The following is a 19,672-nucleotide window of genomic DNA, read 5'->3' as shown; positions in this document are numbered from 1 at the left end:
AGTCTTTCCTAATTTATCTTGAGCAGTAGGACAACTTATTCCTTGCTGTGATCTCCAAGACTCTGGAAGCTGAGGAAGGAGGATTGCAAGTTTAAAACCAGCCTCAGAAATTCATTGAGCCCTATGACACTTAGATAGACCCTCTCTCAAAATAAAATATAAAAAGGGAAGGATAATAAAATGAATCAGACAGTATTACTTTATGTGCATATATGATTACACAATCCAGGTAAATCTGCATCATGTACAACCAAGAGATTCATTCTACTATACTTCCTACTCATAAACCCCCTTCATTCCCTTCACATACTTCTACTTAATCTTGTCTACACCCCGCTTTATTGTGAATTAGCATCAAGATATCAGAGAAAACATTTGAAATTTGGTTTAGGGGGATTGTCTTATTTTGCTTAACATAATATTATCCAGCTCCACCCATTTACCAGTAAATGCCATTTTATTCGTCTTTAAGGCTGAGTCATATTTCATTGTGTGTGTGTGTGTGTGTATCACATTTTCTTTATATATTCATCTTTTGAAGGACACCTACGTTTGTTCCATAGTTTAAGTATAAAGATCTGCTCACGTATTTGGTTATATAGAGACTCAGCCCCAGATACCATGCTGATTTGAGAGGGGCACACATGAACAGGCAATTGTAGGATGCCAAATAAAGTAATCATAGAGGTATGAGAAAAAACATTCTTATCAATTTTAAAGGTGCAGCTTCTTTCTTGGCATGGGACAGTCCATTCTCTTGTGCATCGTCAGCCCACATAATATCTCTTTTGAGAAGCCTGTTATTACTTTTACTTGCAAAAAAATTGCTCATGGTGCTGGCTTTTGTTTTACATTCAAAACTCACAGGTCATAATCTTAAGTATGCAAAAAGAAAAAAAAGAATGGAATGAAAGGAAAAAAAAAGAAAGATGATTTTTTAAACTCAGCTCTCAAATGCTCTTTCTTTCAAGTAAGGACTATTTTCATCTTGCCAACTTTGGAAGGCAGACAGTATCTAAGCTTTGTGGTGGGGAGAGGGAATAGCCAAGTATTCTGGGCCTTGTGTTTGGAGTGGTGTGAAGATTGTCAGGTCCAGGAACACATCCTCTTGGACTGAAGGAGGAATGTTCCTCACCCCATAGTCACTGCAGGTAGAATGAGATGTATGCCCACTGTGTTCAGGACCTGTGTCAAGCATTACACATGAACTATCCAGAAACTTGGCTTTCATGAATTTTAACCTTTGTTGGGGGAATGAAACACTAAACAACAAAGAAGAAAAAAACCCCACACATATAGATTTTGAATTATAAATTTGGATGAGTTCTGTGAAATTAAAGAATACTTTACTGAAACTTGTAGCAGGATTTGACTCACTCATTTTTTCCTTTTTTAAACTTACTCATTTTTCAAAAAATATAAAAACAGCAGAATCAACAAAACTAAAGAGAAGGGAAGTGTGAGCTGTTGGGTGTAACTAGACTTCTTTCCTCATGTAGGTGATGGATATTGCCTAGAATTGACCTAAGATGTCCACGGGTCTTATTATCTGAATCACAGGACTTGCTCAGGACTGCCTGCCTCTCTCAGGATTGATATAAAACACACCCCTTCCTCATTATTCTACTTATCTTGTATATTAAAGTCCACAAGTTCCTGCAGTCCAGTCAGGAACCAAGAGATCCTATGATCATGATGCACAAAGTTAGAATAGGCAGGATCTCAAAGAAGACACACCTGCCATGGAAGCTCTAAGCCCTAAAGTCTAGAGAGGTTTCTCAACTGGGAGTGCAGAGAGAGAGGTACACCACACCCCCACACACCCCTTACCTCATGAAAAACTAGCTAGTGTTTATTTTTTTACTCTTTAAATTTTTATTTGGGATTTTTCGATATATATGACAGAAGATTGTATTTTGACATTATACATACGTGGAGTATATCTTATTCAAATTAGGATACCATTTTTGTGGTTGTGCATGATGTGGAATTTTACTGGTCATGTATTCATATATGAACATAGGAAAGTGACGCCCAATTCCTTTTACTTTCTTTTCTAATATTTTGTTGTTGTTGTTGTTGTTGTAAGGACTTCTCCTTCATTAACTGGCACAACCCATCCAACAATTCTATGAGGTATGTATGGCTATAATTATCATTTTATGAAAGAGCAACTAAGCCCCAGAAATTTTAACTCACCATATACAGTTACATAGCTAATTACTACCATCAAAAAGTAGGGCCCTGGAGCAAAATCTGGTGATTCCATTTTCCATTGAAAGTTCAAGAGACCTTCTAAAAACCCTGGTTGATGTTTCAACCTCACATGGGTTACATATTTCTTTCCACATCTCCCAGAACACTCCCAACACAGTTACAAAATGCTGCAGAACTGCTTGTAAACACAAATCCACAGACGACCTTTTGTTTACTTATTACTAAATGTGAAGTCACTGAATTCTATGAGTCAGCAGACAGTCAGAGGTGAAAGGAGTTCAGCCATTTTGCAATCAGAATCATTCCAATAGTCAGGAAAACAAGAAGGAAAAGAGGTCAAAACCAATAAATCAAAGAGAACTGAGAGAATTAATCAGTGAGGACAAAAATGTGCATCATGGGGTTATGTTGGGAAAGCCTGAAAAGCCTGCACACTGTCCCCTCTATGTGGGCCAGTGACCTTCTAACTTGCCTGGTGGGACTGCAGGCTGGCCTTATCCAGGGAATGACCTGCTCACCACCATGCAGATCCCTGTAAAATGGATCTTTTAACATTTCTTACTGATTTTGTTACCCAGTCCTTTTTATTTTTTATTTTGAAAGAGAGTCTTGCTAAGTTGCTTAGGACCGCACTATGAAACAGATTAAAACTGATAATCCACTGGTTTATGTAAGCTCTTCTTTTCAACAATTTTGCCAAGAGTTTTGGATTGCCCATAAAGCAGTTATTCCATAAGGAATATTCCATATTCCCTCAAGGTCAAGCCATTGTAGAATGAGCTCATTTATCTATTAAGCTACAATTACAAAAACTAAAAGGGGGATATAGGACTATGACTCCCCAACATAACCTCAATAATGCTCTATTTGTTTTAAATTTTTTAAATTATGACTCAGAAGGTCACACTGCACTGAGTGACACATGTCTTCCATAGCAACAGGCCCTTTAGGACTTACAGACTGATCAATGGAAAGGACAAGACCCAGTGATTATGTGGGGCAGAGGTCATGCTTGTATTTTTCCAGAAGGTGCTTTTTGTCCTCTTTGGGTACCTAAACACACCATCAGGCATGGAGGACTTAGAACCTAGATTCAAATGACTGAAGATCGACCCAGAGAAGCCTTCACTCAAAAGTTAGAAAACATGATATTTTGTCCCTGTACAACTAAAAACAATTTTTACAAAACTCGAAAGAAGAGAAGAGGGACCCTGAGAAACTGAACAAGGAAGTGAATCTCATGGAAGGACCTGAAGAAATTGACGCTATGGGCTACAGGAATGATTCGACAGCAAGGGAAAGCTAAAACTCCAATGATGATGCTTGCTGCAGTAACAGCTCTATTGAGCTGTTGAGTAAAAGGGAATCAGAGAGAAACTTATTGTACATATTTTCCAGATCCACCTCTAGTACACCCAGCTGTGTGGACTGGAGAATCAATCCCAGTATCTACTAATGACTCACATATGATGGGAGGACTTACAGACACTCATATTACTCTCAATGATGTGACTAGATTTAATTATTCTGGCTATGTTGTGTTGGTTCCATGATAAACATGCTGGCTGTCTAAAAGTGTTATTTGAGGGAAAGACAGAATTAGGAGACTTAGACCAACTAATTGTACTGTTAATGGGAACTTAAAACCTTATATTAGATGAGTTATTAAATGGGACTTTCCCATAACAAACCAGTCATCTCAGAAGAACGTCCATGAATAATACCTCATTGTCCTAACCATTCTGCAATAGAAATTGGCACTTTTCCTAAGTGGATAGATTGTATAAATACTTTTACACTACAACATAAAGTGTCTAAAAATAGTGGGTATATTTTGTACTGGTCTCCTAAAAGTGACAAAAGGCAGTTATGCAAGAGGACTGCCAAATTCCTGGAGGATTTGTTAGCAACATCTTGACTTTCAGCAAAGGTGGCATTCAGAAAGATGTTTGGTACTTAATTGCTGCCTCAGAATTCTTACATTTTACTGACAAGCCTTTACCAGACTTTGTAGGCAAGAACTGTAAGGAAAGGTTTTGCTATGGCTTATGATCCTGTGTTCAATCTCCTTATGTCTTAATTACTGGAATGTATAAATTAAATGGAAAGATTATAGATATCTTGTAACATGTAGTAAATGTAATTTAACTAACTGTATCACCAGATATAATAGAGGAAAAGGAATACTCCATCAGCCCTCTTTTGTCTTATTACCAGCTAATATTTCAAAGCCATGGTACACTGAAGCTGGTTTTCAAGTCTTACAACAAATACATGCCCAGCTAGTGAGATCTAAATGTGCTCATAATAGTGGGAGTTGTTGCCTTGGTTTCTTTTATTGCTTCAATGGTCACAGCTTCAGTGGCCAGATCTCAAAATATTCAACATGCAAATTTTCTTAATAATTTGGCTCAGAATACTTCCAAGGCTCTTCATAATCAAATAAATATTGATGAAAGAATTGAGACTAAGCTAAATGCTTTAGAGGCTACTGTCATAAATATTATTAATGAACTTTCAGATTTGAAATTCAAGGAAAGACTTAAATGTCATGCTAGCCAAATACAATGCTTCCCAATGGGATTGGAAGAAGGTTAAAAACCATTTGTTTTGGTATTTGGCAAAATAATAATAACAGCTTGAATCTTTTGGAGCTCCATCATTGTATTCAAGATGTAAAAAAAAAAAAAGTAAAATTGATTTTTCAGATCCTACTTTTTAGCTGATCAAATAACCCTGGAAACATTCTTAAACATTCTGCATGTTATATTCTTGTGTTGTTCTCTTTGCTACTAATTCTCTCTACTAATTCTCTATTGTAATAGTAGGATGGTGAGCCTTCAAAATAAGGATTCAGGGATTCAAAAAAGTGACCCATCACCTGCTTTTTCAAAGAAAAAAGTGGGAATATTAGGGTGGCTGTTGGGCTGAATGACTGGCATTCTCCTTCTTGTGATTGGAAGAGGTTCTGTCGGTTACTTTTGTAGGAACCTAGATATTGCCTGAATCCTTGAAGTAGCCGAACGTGTCTTCATGCATAGGTGTTCCTTCCCACAGCCCCAGGGGTTGAATTTCTCACCTGTAACCCTGCCCCTCTTGACCTTTTTTGGATGAAACTTTTTAAAGAATGAGGGTCCCCCCCAATAAAAGCTCACTTCTGAACAGGCTAGCTCTCTCTCTTGCCAGCCTCTGGTGACTTTCCTCACTCTCCCATTTGGGGAGCTTGAGGCCAAGGGCAGAGGAGCCATCCTGAAGCTTGATTCAAAGGAAAAGTGTGTGTGTCTGTGTTTTATTTGGTATCCCAGGAAATTCCCACGAATGACCTTAAGTTTAGCTACCCGCACTGGTTGTGGGCGGCAGTATATGACCAAGATTCTGTAACATAATCCAGAACACACACATGCACACACACACACACATATTAGATGCTAAGCTCCTGTTCTTAAACTCTGACTCATAAAATGAGCAGCAAACCATATATAACACACAAATGCTCACATACATAACAACCCCATATATACAGACTCGCACACACACACACACACACACACACACATAATATGTTGGATGGGTTGTGCCAATTAATGAAGGAGAAGTCCTTACAACAACAACAAAACAACAACAACAACAAAATATTAGAAAAGAAAGTAGAAGGAATTGGACGTCACTTTCCTATGTTCATATATGCATACATGACCAGTAAAATTCCACATCACATACAACCACAAAAATGGTTGAATAAGATATACTCCATGTATGTATAATGTCAAAATACAATCTTCTTTTTTATATATCGAAAAACCCCAAATAAAAATTTAAAGAGTTAAAAAATAAACACTAGCTATTTTTCTTGAGGTAAGGGGTGTGTGGGGGTGTGGTGTACCTGTCTCTCTGCACTCCCAGTTGAGAAACCTCTCTAGACTTTAGGGCTCAGAGCTTCCATGGCAGGTGTGTCTTCTTTGAGATCCTGCCTATTCCACCTTTGTGCATCATGATCATAGGATCTCTTGGTTCCTGACTGGACTGCAGGAACTTGTGGACTTTAATATACAAGATAAGTAGAATAATGAGGAAGGGGTGTGTTTTATATCAATCCTGAGAGAGGCAGGCAGTCCTGAGCAAGTCCTGTGATTCAGATAACAAGACCCGTGGACATCTTAGGTCAATTCTAGGCAATATCCATCACCTACATGAGGAAAGAAGTCTAGTTACACCCAACAGCTCACACTTCCCTTCTCTTTAGTTTTGTTGATTCTGCTGTTTTTATATTTTTTGAAAAATGAGTAAGTTTAAAAAAGGAAAAAATGAGTGAGTCAAATCCTGCTACAAGTTTCAGTAAAGTATTCTTTAATTTCACAGAACTCATCCAAATTTATAATTCAAAATCTATATGTGTGGTTTTTTTTTTTCATCTTGCTGTTTAGTGTTTCATTCCCCCAACAAAGGTTAAAATTCATGAAAGCCAAGTTTCTGGATAGTTCATGTGTAATGCTTGACACAGGTCCTGAATACAGTGGGCATACATCTCATTCTACCTGCAGTGACTATGGGGTGAGGAACATTCCTCCTTCAGTCCAAGAGGATGTGTTCCTGGACCTGACAGTCTTCACACCACTCCAAACACAAGGCCCAGAATACTTGGCTATTCCCTCTCCCCGCCACAAACCTTAGATACTTTTGACTATTCCCTCTCCCCACCACAAAGCTTAGATACTTCTGCCTCCCAAAGTTAGCAAGATGAAAATAGTCCCTACTTAAAAGAAAGAGCATTTGAGAGCTGAGTTTAAAAAATCATCTTTCTTTTTTTTCTTTCATTCCATTCTTTTTTTTCTTTTTGCATACTTAAGATTATGACCTGTGAGTTTTGAATGTAAAACAAAAGCCAGCACCATGAGCAATTTTTTTGCAAGTAAAAGTAATAACAGGCTTCTCAAAAGAGATATTATGTGGGCTGACGATGCACAAGAGAATGGACTGTCCCATGCCAAGAAAGAAGCTGCACCTTTAAAATTGATAAGAATGTTTTTTCTCATACCTCTATGATTACTTTATTTGGCATCCTACAATTGCCTGTTCATGTGTGCCCCTCTCAAATCAGCATGGTATCTGGGGCTGAGTCTCTATATAACCACGTACTTAGAGCAGATCTTTATACTTAAACTATGGAATAAATGTAGGTGTCTTTCAACAGATGAATATATAAAGAAAATGTGATATATATATATATATATATATATATATATATATATATATATACACATACACACACCCACACCCACACACACACACACAATGAAATATGACTCAGCCTTAAAGAAGAATAAAATGGCATTTACTGGTAAATGGAAAGAAGAATAAAATGGCATTTACTGGTAAAAGGATTTACCAGTAAATTTTTTTACCAGCAATATTATGTTAAGCAAAATAAGACAATCCCCCCAAACCAACTTTCAAATGTTTTCTCTGATATCTGGATGCTAATTCACAATAAAGGGGGGTATAGACAAGAATAGAACTACTTTGGATTAAGTAGAAGTGTGTGAAGGGAATGAAGGGGGTTTATGAGTAGGAAGTATAGTAGAATGAATCTCTTGGTTGTATATGATGTAGAGTTACATGGATTGTGTAATTATATGTGCACATAAAGTAATACTGTCTGATTCATTTTATTATCCTTCCCTTTTTGTATTTTATTTTGAGAGAGGGTCTATCTAAGTGGCATGGGGCTCAATGAATTTCTGAGGCTGGTTTTAAACTTTCAATCCTCCTTCCTCAGCTTCCAGAGTCTTGGAGATCACAGCAAGGAATAAGTTGTCCTACTGCTCAAGATAAATTAGGAAAGACTATACCAAAATAGGTGCTGTGGGACCTGGGTTTTGAAGGGTAAGATGAAGTCTTTTGTGAGGCAGAAAAACATTCTAGGTGAAGGAACCTGTATAGCCAAATATTTATGGATGTAGCTTTTTTTGATGAAGGTCTCATGTATTATCATGTCAGCAGCTATGGTGCCATTAACACGTAATGCGATTAAATGCCAATGGCTTTGCTTGAGTTCAAATATCAAATATTAAATAACATTTACATTATTGATTACACAGTGATATATTGATTTTTACACCAAATAAGAACTAAGCATACTACAGAAGTTCCAGGCCAGATACAAAATCTAGGTCTGGCCACTCACCCCCAAAATCAAACGCAAAGGGTAATTGTAAAAAGCAAGTAAAGTACTTTAATCTGTGTAGCCACTCCAGGAAGACATATTTTTAGGCATGTCTTCAGGGTGCTGACTTGACCTGAAGGCTTTAATAGAATAAGAATTAGGGCAGTGGGGAAGAAGTATGCATTGTTAAGCAATCTTGCCCAAACTGTAGTCTCATGGATCACTATCTCAGTTCTAGCACTGTGAGGTGGCTCCTGAGAAGTCCTAATCACTTGAAAGGGGTAAATTTTTACTGCTCAGGTTGTTCATCTACCAGACCTGGAATCCTAGAAGAGGCAATGTAGATGTCATGATATGATTCCTTTTGTTGAGGGAACAGTCTCTTCATAGTGATCTGTCTACAAGGCTCTGCCATTCCTGGAAGGAATTGAAAAATGAATGAGAAATTCTAGGCACCACTCTGGGGCTCTGAAAAAAGCTACTGTAAAAGCTGAGGATCAGGGCTGGGGCTACAGCTCAGTTGGTAGAGTGCTTGCCTTGCATGCACAAGGCCCTGGGTTCAATCCTCAGCACCAAAACAAACAAAAAACAAACAAAACAAGACAAAACAAAACAAAAAAATCCCCCAAAAGGTGACAATCAAATGTCCCTTCAATCTTGCCTCAATCCCAAGGTGGTATCAGATTAGGTATATTTGGGGCTAAACATTCTTATTTTGCTAGTTTTTAGATAAGCACTCCTTAAATGATTAACATCTTGTGTGCAAAGCTGTGTAGTCACAAATATTAGGTTAGTAAAGGATACCTAATGAAGGAAGAATGCCAAGATTTATTCTGCTTTTAGTTACCCATTGGACAGCTGCTGGCCTCAAAGTTAATGAAATTACCAAAGGAAGTTTGTTTAAGTCAATGGTTTAAAAGATCAAAGGAGGAGAGTGCATGATTCTTTGCCAACTGCAAAGAGGACACCTGACCCCTCCAATTCCAGGAGATGCATAGGTGGCCTTTCCACTGGCTGCATGCCTGGCCCGACCTCCTTTCCTAGCACATAAATTGGCCTCATTGAATTACAGCTTGACACATTTTGGAAACAGTTATTTCATAAGGAATATTCCATTTTCCCTCAAGGTCAAGCCATTATAGAATGAGCTCATTTATCTATTAAGCTACAATTACAAAAACTAAAAGGGGGATATAGGACTATGACTCCCAAACATAACCTCAATAATGCTCTGTTTGTTTTAAATTTTCTAAATTATGACTCAGAAGGTCACACTGCACTGAGTGACACATCTCTTCCACAGCAACAGGCCCTTTAGGACTTACAGACTGATCAATGGAAAGGACAAGGCCCAGTGATTATGTGGGGCAGAGTTCATGCTTGTATTTTTCCAGAAGGTGCTTTCTGTCCTATTTGGGTACCTTTGTCTAATGTAAGATGACTACAATTATGTGGTTTAGTCTCTGTGCCCTCCATTCTGTACTATTGGTCTACCAGTCTATCTTGGTGTCAATACCATGCTGTTTTTTTTACTATTGCTCTGTAGTATGGTTTAAGTTCTAATATGGTGATGCCACCTTCTATACTTTCTTGCTAAAAAGGGAATATTAGAGGGAAGATCTTATTCTAAGACATCTAACAGCAAAAAAAGAAAAAAAGAAAAGAGATATTAGAAAAGGGAATTTAGAGTCAATCTTGAATTTTCTTGAAGTATTTTACATATTGAAATAATTATTCTCTTTTTTCTTTGAGATAAGATTTTGCCATGTTCTCTATGTTGGGTATAGATCGAGGAGTGGGATATCTGGGATAAATGGCAGATATATCTTCTTAAAGGTCCTCAGAATTACTCCTGGATTTGCAATTCTCCTGCCTCAGCCTCCAGAGTGGTTGGGACTACAGGTTTGTGCCACAGTTTCGCTAGTTGTCCTTGAGTAGGAATATGAAGCAAGTCTAGTTTTCTGTATCATTATCTCATGTGCATGAACTGTTTTTGAAATCCTGCCAACTTTGAATAATTCCCTCCACCTGGATGTGAAAAAATCAAAGCTGAGAGAAAGTGAGTGAGTTTCCCAGGGACATTCTCAAGGACACTTCACTCATTTTTTCCCCAGATCTTTTTCATTTCTTTCATGAATCCTTCTAGAATCATGGGGAAATTAGGAAATTAAAGGCACACATCACCTCTTTAGTTAACCATGTTGATGTGATTAGTTTAGTTGGCTTCTTTACTACTGTGACCCTGACAAGAACCACTGGACACACAGTTTCAGAGGTCTCAATTCATACACGGCTTACTCTGTTGCTGTGGTCTGCAGTGAGGCAGAATAACATGGCAGAAGAGTGTAAAGGAATAAAGAAGTTTAGGACATGCCACTAGGAAGCAGACAGAAACTCCACTAACCAGGGAAAAAATGTATGCCCTGAAGCCAGGCCCTCAGAGACCCACCTCTTCCACCAATATCCTACCTGCCTACAGTTGCACTCAGTTAATCCTTACTGAGGAAATAGTGTAGAGTAGATTAAGGCTTTCACAATTCAATCACTTTATTTCTGAACTTTCTTACATTGCCTCACACATGAGCTTCTGAGGGATACCACGACCATAACAGTGATTCTCATGTATGTTGTGGAGTGAGAAAGAATAAGTAAGGATTGATAAAATGGAGTCACCTTCCAGTTTTCCAGCTCAATGTGGAAAAGATGGGGAGATGCCACTCTACCCATGGGAGTCAGCAAATTAAGTACTCTAAGTTTGTGCTTCTAACACTTAAAAATAAATCTTCCTTTTGCTATGTTTCAGGGGTGATGAAATTTTCTGATTCACAGGGAGACCCCCAATTATGTGGATCTTACAGCCTGTCTAGTATACTGTTGAATGGAAAAACGTGAATAGGAAAATAATGCCTTTTCAGCAGGAATAGCAGTATGGAATTCTCAGATGGTCATTAGGTCTCAGAATTTTAGAATTAGAATATCATAAACAAGCCTCAGTGTTTGGGAGAGATAATCTGAGCAGAGTGTAGCCTTTTTTTTCTGGCCTCTGGTTTTGAGCTCATGAATTTCTGTCCAGTAGTCAAGACTTGAGTCAAATACCCAACCAGGTTAGTCCCAAATGCAAGCCACAATTTCACATTTCTTTTGGAACATTCCATTCAGTTGACTTAAATTTTAATAATTTTTAAATCACCCAATTTCTGCTCATTTGACATCACTAAATGTGCCTTTGTTGAAAATACAATACTCATCTTGTGTTTAATTATGTGACTTCCATAGATAAAAACTGTCTGATCTCATTCATAATTTTTTCCCTTCTAAGACTTACAGACAGGGTATTATCTTTGGAGGATAATAAAAAATGCAGAATGCTTTTGTTTCATCTCTCAAATCCTCTAAATGTACCTTCATTAGTAAAACTTGAGTAGTGCCATAGAAATAACCACAAATTTAGACATTAAGAAATTATGTATGTGCAAATTATCAAACTATGAATATTTGCATTGCTCAAGAAATTATAGTTTCAAATCTATCCATGAACATTTTTTAAATAGCTACTCATGAGATCTAGTTATGAATAGGAGTGCTTGAATGTGCTTGATGTCTTCTCTTTCACAGATTTTTGATCAAATATTAAATACAATATAAATTTCCTGGAAATATGCAAAGGCAAATTAAACATCCCCTTTATGATATGTACAAGTCTGAACAACATCATGAGCATCCAATACAGATGAACTAGAGATCTGAGCTGTTCCACTGAGGCTCTTGAAAAGTTGACAGCAGAGCCCCAGGGAAAATCTGGCCATGCTCAGGGTGGAGCTTGCACACTGTTTCAAAAAGGATGAGAGCTGGGAACTTCCTCCAAAAGAAGTGCATTTTTACCAATGACATTAAACTGGTATTTTCTTTTTGCCAAAGAAAAAAGAGGTAACTCCACTCACCTTGCAGTAGTGCAGAAACATTCCAAAGAAAGACAAAGGTGTTGGCTCAGAAATTCCCAGCTTCTCAAACAGCACATGTGAATAGGTTACACATCTATAAAGTGACAGACAAAGCCAGGTCACTATGATTGTCATTCTATAGATAAGAGCCTGACCAGTCTCTGACTCAGAAACTGGACCAGGCAATGAGGGAGGTAACATGTAGGTGATATATAACAACAACTCCAACTCACAGTGAGAGAAAGTGGGCACATTCGCTCTTTCCCAACTCCATTTAGAAAGCCCCCCCTTACACCAAAGTCATAATGATGAGCTAAGGGAAGTTGAGATTTCATGCCCCAATTATTAGGTTTATACTCAATACACATTCCCAGACTTGAGTGCTCCTGCAAGGTCCAGCCTGGCATTCTGCCAGGGCATTTCATTTGCATGTCTCTTTGGTATGTTGACCCTTCCTTAATGTAGTATTTCCCAGTCTAAAAAGGGTGTGTGTGTGACATTTTGAAGTTACTTTGATGAAGAGATTTTGCTTAACACAGTCTATTCAATCACAGAGGGCCCATTGAGAGCCTCTGGTGACATTTTTCTTACAACTTGGTCATAAAAATTTTGGGCTTTTCCTTCTTTCTCTGCAATGCTCCCAGTTCAGCATCCAACCCTTCTTTAAAATTGACTTCATATGGATCCTTGGAAGCAGTAATAATATCCTTCTGTTGAATGGTAAGTGTACCATTTTGAAACAATGAGACTTCCCTCTACCTCACACAAATGTGAGCCATGTTGAGTGTCACCCAAGTCTGTTGTCAGACAATCTGGTTGCCTTGAGCCAGAGGGAAGACTGAGTTCCCTGTGTCCTCTGAGTGCTACAGTGAGGAATGAATGACTGAGGAATCATCTCCAGGCCATTCTCCCTCTCACTGAGTGTGTTCCTCCAACTGTGATGCTCAGAGGGTAGTGCAGAGCCAGGCATGCTCATGTTCATCAAGGTGGCCAGTCACAGCACACTTTGTTTATTGCCCCCATGCATCAACTCCCTTTGTATGAAAACCCACAAAGGCTGGTGCTCCTTTGGCCTGGATGGCCAGCAGCTCAGATGTGTCATACTCACAGCCCCATGCCAGAGTGTTCTATGTCATACAACCCCTGTCCCACCATCCCAAAAAGTGAGGGAAACATGGAAAAAAAGAAATGGTGTACAAGAGAGTCCTAGCAGCTATTTTAACCATGAAACAGCTAGTTCTGCAAAAGTGGCCCCATAGTGGCAGAGGAGAAAACTGTGGCATGGATAAATGGCCCAGCATGCTCTGTAATTCCTCTCATCCACATGGAGGGGGACCCTCCAAAGCTCAGGAACTGTCCTGTTGACTGAGAAGAAAATATGCAATATAAAATAAGAACCCACAATGTGTTCCAGACAGTTGCAATAAGAACTTGCTGCTGCTTTTTAGAGGAAAATGTTTAAGGCAGTGTAGGTTTCACATATTCTTACAAATCCTGCCATTAAATACTGTGATAGTAAAAGCAAATATGACTCCATTTTGTTTTGTGCCTCCGTTCTATAAAACGACCATGCCAAGTAGAAGGGTCATGACTGGGTCAAGATGTTCTTTTCCTTTTGCTATCAAAACCTTTAAGGACATGGAACTACCTAATGGGGCATGGTTTCTATAACTAGGGTAACAGGGCTCTGTTTCGGTAACTGGGGTGACTGAGCCAACTGTGTTTGGTTAGGCTTCCTGCCACTTGAGTGCACTCTTCCGCTTCTGAAACCTGCCTTGCTTGCATTGGCTGGACCCCCAAACATCCATTTTGTGGTTTTCAGGGTTATAAGGAGCACCCTTGCAATTGTTCAGGGCTGCTCAGGGGAACAGCTTTATATTCTGTTCAGTGGCCACTAGTGTGCTGCAATAAAGGCTTGATTCGATTATACAAGAGTGGTCTGGAAGTCAGTTTGTGAAACCCCGGGATGAAGCTTTAACTATGACATCTGGGGGCTATAGCATCCTAGGATGCTCCTCCTGCTGGCCTGTCAGATATGGTGAGTGGACTCCTCTGGGGAAAAGGCCAGATTGGATGCAGTTGCTTACACCTTTCCCGGGACAGGAGGAGATGTTGTCACCCTCTCCCTGGAGGCCTCTCAGTGGGCTCTTACCTTTGCCTGGGGCAGGATGAGTCATGACTCTGCCCCATTGGAGGACTCCCTGTGTGACCTCATCCGTCTGTATCTGGGGGCATGAGGAGACAGTGTCTCTGTCCCCCTGGAGGCCTCCCTGTGGGGCCTCATCTGTTCCTGGGGGCAGAATGAGAGGAGGTCTCTGCACCATTAGAGGTCTCCCTGTGTGACCTTACCGATTGTTGCTTGTCCTGCATCTGTTCTGCTGTTTGTCATTTCTCCAGCTTCTGCCTTCCTATTTGTCATTTGTCCAGTGTCTGTTTGCCAGCCGTCTGTCTTGTGTTTATCTGTCCGTGTGTTGTGCATGGGCCCTTTTTTTGTTCTCACAACTGCTCTTCTCTCATCGGGACTCCTTCCCTTCATCATCATCATGGGACAAGGAAGCTCTATAGAGATCTCTACCTGGACCCCTTTAACTTATTTTATTAACAATTTTCAGAACTTTTGTTTGTTGGTTTGTTTTTGTGTGTTCCCTTTGTGTTCTTTGTTAATTTCTACCTCAATTTGTTTCTAATGAGAAAAAAATGGTTAAAATGGTTTTAACTATGCTCACTACAGCTTTCATTAAAATTTAAAGTGCTGCCAACAGGACTAAAAAAATTGTCAATAGTAAAAGCTAAAGGTTAAAAAAAAAAAAGCATTCTGGAGATTGCCTTCACTTAGGAACTAGGCCAGGTGGCCAACTGGGTAAATCATGTCAGTTCCTATAGAGGACAGATTAAAACTAAAGTGTTTTATAAAATTATTATTCCTAAATTGTATAACAAAAAGCATAATTTTGTCTAGGAAGTTTGGCTTTTGTCTCTCAGTATTGGCAAGCATGAATAACTCCCAACTATTAAAAAAGTGGTCCAAAGATTTTTCCATGTCAGGCTAAAATTTGGTGGCCACAATCCAAGAAACCAGAAAAACCAGTTTAGAATGGGACCCCAACCTGGGGACTCTCCCTAGGAGACCAGTGGAGCTGCATCTTTGGGAAGTTCCTTCAGGAAAAAAATAAGACCCTTTCATTTGTCTATATTCCCTTACCTCTTTTTAGCTTTGATGAACAGGACCTCCTCAAGGAAAAGGTCAGAAAAACTTTTAAAATTCTATATTTGTCAAATTGATAACTTTGATCCAATATGCCTAGATTAATATATTTTTCTGATTACACTCTGCTTTATTCTAAGGCCAATTTACAAGGGTTAATTCTCAATCTAATAGGTTTTTAAAAATAAGTTACAAGGCTTTTGTTTGTCTGTTTGCTTTGTGTGGGTGCACCGGTGTACTGTCCTTCTACATGTATTGCCATGTCTACATATATTTGGTACAAAAAAATTGATATCTGAGCTCATAAATTAAAATTTAAAAAATAGATCCAAATACTTTTGGTTAATATGACTTAAAAGGTTCAATTTAAATTGGAAAAATAAATAAAAATACAAATGTCTTTAAAGTTACTAATGCACAGTTTTTTTTCTAGATGGTTAGACAGCTGTTAAAATGTTAATATTTATAAAGTGTCTGATACCCATTCTCTCTAGGACTTTTCTTCAACAGGAAAAAACGATTATTAACACTATTGAATGCACCTGTTTGATACCTTGTTTTTTAAAAATGAAGCATAAATTACATCTAAACATATATAAAATTAATCATGGATGTGTTTGTTATAGACATCTAATTGTTTTACAAAGTTAAAATGCTAACTGTTAAATATAATATCAAGTACTCTTAACTCCTTAAATTCCATAAGGCAAAATACCTAAACAATGTTGGTGTTTTCATCAGTTGGTAAATTAATTTTTTAAAAAATTATTTGTGTGGGACAGAGGATGTGGCTCAAGTAGTAACGCACTCGCCTGGAATATACAGGGCGCTGGGTTCGATCCTCAGCACTACATAAAAATAAAATAACAATATTGCCTCCACCAAAATCCTCAAAATAAATATTTTAAAACTCACTCACTCTCTCTCTCTCTCTCTCTCTCTCTCTTTCTCCAAAGTATTTTGTGTTATCATAAAAACAAGGTTACTACAAATTAAAAGTCCCAACAGGTATAATTCTACATACAAGGAGTCAAGAGGTTTCAGCTACATTTCAATTAAAGACCATAAATAACAAATATTTCATCTTATTAAAATAGATTAATTTATCTAAATTCAGGAATGTATAAGGGTTATTTCAAGGTATAAACAGAAAGAAGGATCAATGGATTAAAAATTATTAAAATGTTCTAATATAAAATATATTTAGTAAAAATCTAATATGTTTTAAAAAATAAGCTAATGTTTCAGATGTATGTCATATTGTGCTAGCTAACATTCATACAGAGTCAGGAAACAATATACGTAAACTTTATAAAATAATATCTTAAAAGAGAGATAAAAATCAGCTTTAAAACCATTTAAAAATTGGTTCCAGGTAAAAAGTCTTTATGTGGTAAAGTATAATTTTAATACATCTAAGTAAACAACAAAAGTGTCTAATTAAGTAATATAAAGGTCTAAAAATAAAAGATAAATATTAAAAGGTTTATATGTAAATAAATTGGTTATATATGTAACACAAATAGTTAAAACTATTCAAGGTCTTTCCCTACAGACAAATGTTAATGTACTGATATATTTATATGCTAAAATGACAAAACCTTCTAAAAATATTAATTACATTGTGTCTGTGAATTTTATCCCCTACAACAAATAATCTTGGTTAAACAGCATCGTTTATTTTAAAGTATTGTTCTACATTACACAGTCTAGATTTTTCTTTAAAAGCTAACCTTGGTTAATATAAAAACATCGATAAAAGTGTGGTACATTACTCTTCTTTACAGATTGAATGTGTTCATATGTTTCAGGTATGCAAGTCTTTAAGGTAAAAGGTTCAAAGGAACATTTTATCAAGTTGGTATTCTCCAAACTAAAATTGTCTGTAATGGTAATTTAAACTCAAAAAGGATAATAGATTTTATTGGGGATTTATTTATATTATTTGATGTTTTGTAACCAAACCTTATGTTACCTTTTACACTGGGATATAAAAATTTAAAGGTATTTTAAAATATAATGAGAGCCTGATCTGTTTAAAGGTTGATATTATAAAAGATTTTTGCCACATTTCCACATAAAAGATAGAGCGCTCAGTCTTTTCTGAATTAATGTTTCAGATGTATGTCATATTGTGCTAGCTAACATTCATACAGAGTCAGAAAACAATATATGTAAACTTTATAAAATAATATCTAAAAAGAGAGACAAAGATCAGCTTTAGAACTAAAACACTTTATCTAAGATTTGTGACGAGCCCTGCCTTACTTGAGATAAGGCTCTGCCTCCCACCTTACAGCATGTTAAAATAACTTCAAAGTAGGCCAGATTTTAGTTAATTTAGGGTTATATTCAAAGATTGATTTTATTTAAAAGATTACTATGATCTCAAATAAAAATATATAACTCAGCCAAGGTTCAAAATTATATACAAGCCTGATATGTTTTTACTATTGTTAGTTTCACTTTGTATTTTCATTATAACTAAAAAAAGTGACCATGACACTGAGAACAACCAAGAGACCTTTATTGTGGCAGTGTCTGATTAATAGGGAAAAAGAGAGAGAGAGAGAGAGAGAGAGAGAGAGAGAGAGAGAGAGAGAGAAAGGAAAGTGCAAAAGAGAGAGAAACAGAGAAAGGAGAGAGAGAGAGAAAAAAACAAAGGGTATGAGAGAGGGAAAGAAAGAGAAAGAGAATGAGAGGGAGAATAAAAGAGAGCAAAAGTAAGATAAGAAAGAGAGAACAAGAGAGGGGGACCTGGCAAGAGAGAGATTTTATAGCCAAAATCTAATGGGCTCTCTGGGTCTACAAGCTGCCTTGTTGGCATACAGTGATTGTACCACTGTAGTTGCTAAGGGTGTCATCTTCTGCCTTCAGGCAGATCAGGCAGGGGTCAGATGTGGGTTTCCATTATAACAGATGGGTGAAAGTCCAGTGTTCAACCTTGAGTGGAGTTGAGTGTTCAGACTTGAGGCAAACAAGCGAAGCTAACATTTGTTCAGCCTGCTCCACAACTAACAATAACTGAGCCTGTTAATGTGTTATAGAAGTAAAACTTCATTAACACATAACCTAAGTTAATTTGAGATACTAAGCCATCATCTGTAGACAGATAATAATTAAAAGGGATTAAACTAACTGAAAAGGGGCTAAAGTTATGGCTCAGCAGTACAGTGTTTGCCTTGCATGAGTGAGTCAATGGGTTCAATCCTCAACATTAAATAAGTTAATAAAAAATAAAGATATTGTGTTATGTAAAAAAATTAACTCTAAAGTTATAAAAATTAAAGTTAAAACAGAGTATTCTCAGTTTAAGACTGATAAAACTGACTTGCTGGATGTTAAAGGTCAAACTTAAAAATTAAGGTTAAAATAAAGGGGACAAGAAAACCAATATGTTGCTCTTGCCCTCTGAGTCAGCCTGAACCCAGGACAGGGGGAAGAGCTTTGCAACTCTGGGCCACATAACCTCCTGATAAGGGAGATTAATGAGACCACCGAAGAACAGAAAGCCAATGAGTATACATGCTGCAAAAGAGGAGGTTCATTAAAAAGGGGAGACATGCCTGATGCTTCCAAGGGAAGCCACATGGTCAGCAAGACCTTGACCCATCCTAATGCAGATGGCACTAGCAGAGCTGAAATGCTGCTCACAAGTACCCCAAGAGTGTCCTCCAAGGAAACTCAGCTGACTCTTACCAATAGATAGGAAAAAGGTCAGTTTGACCAGCTTGGTCTTAATCACCTAGCAAAAACAGTTAAAAACCAAAGCACAGCTATTCCTGGGCATTTAAAATAAACAACACTTATTTTAATGTAACATAAAATGTACACTTGTGTTAACACCCCCCAAAATAAGTAAGACTGGAGACAACCAAAGAAAAATTCTTGGGCAAGAATGCCTGATAATAAAAATTGCCAGAGTCAGAAGTTTTTAGTCAGTTTAAGGCCTACATATTTTCCTAACCTCATACACAAGTAGACTTAATCAGTGTTTGCTAGTATAATTATCTTCCCCTAAGTAACAAAGAAATCTCTACTGAATGTAGAGGTTATGCCAATAATGATATTTTACAAAAATAAGATGACGTTATCTAACTTAACTAAATGTTGTGTCTACATTCCTGATAATTCTGACAATGTTAA

Source organism: Spermophilus citellus (assembly GCF_964194105.1).
Source record: "Spermophilus citellus genome assembly, chromosome: 6".
In the NCBI taxonomy this organism is placed as follows: Eukaryota; Metazoa; Chordata; class Mammalia; order Rodentia; family Sciuridae; genus Spermophilus; species Spermophilus citellus.
The sequence above is the reverse complement of the archived record's forward strand: the minus strand, read 5'-3'. Positions refer to the sequence as shown.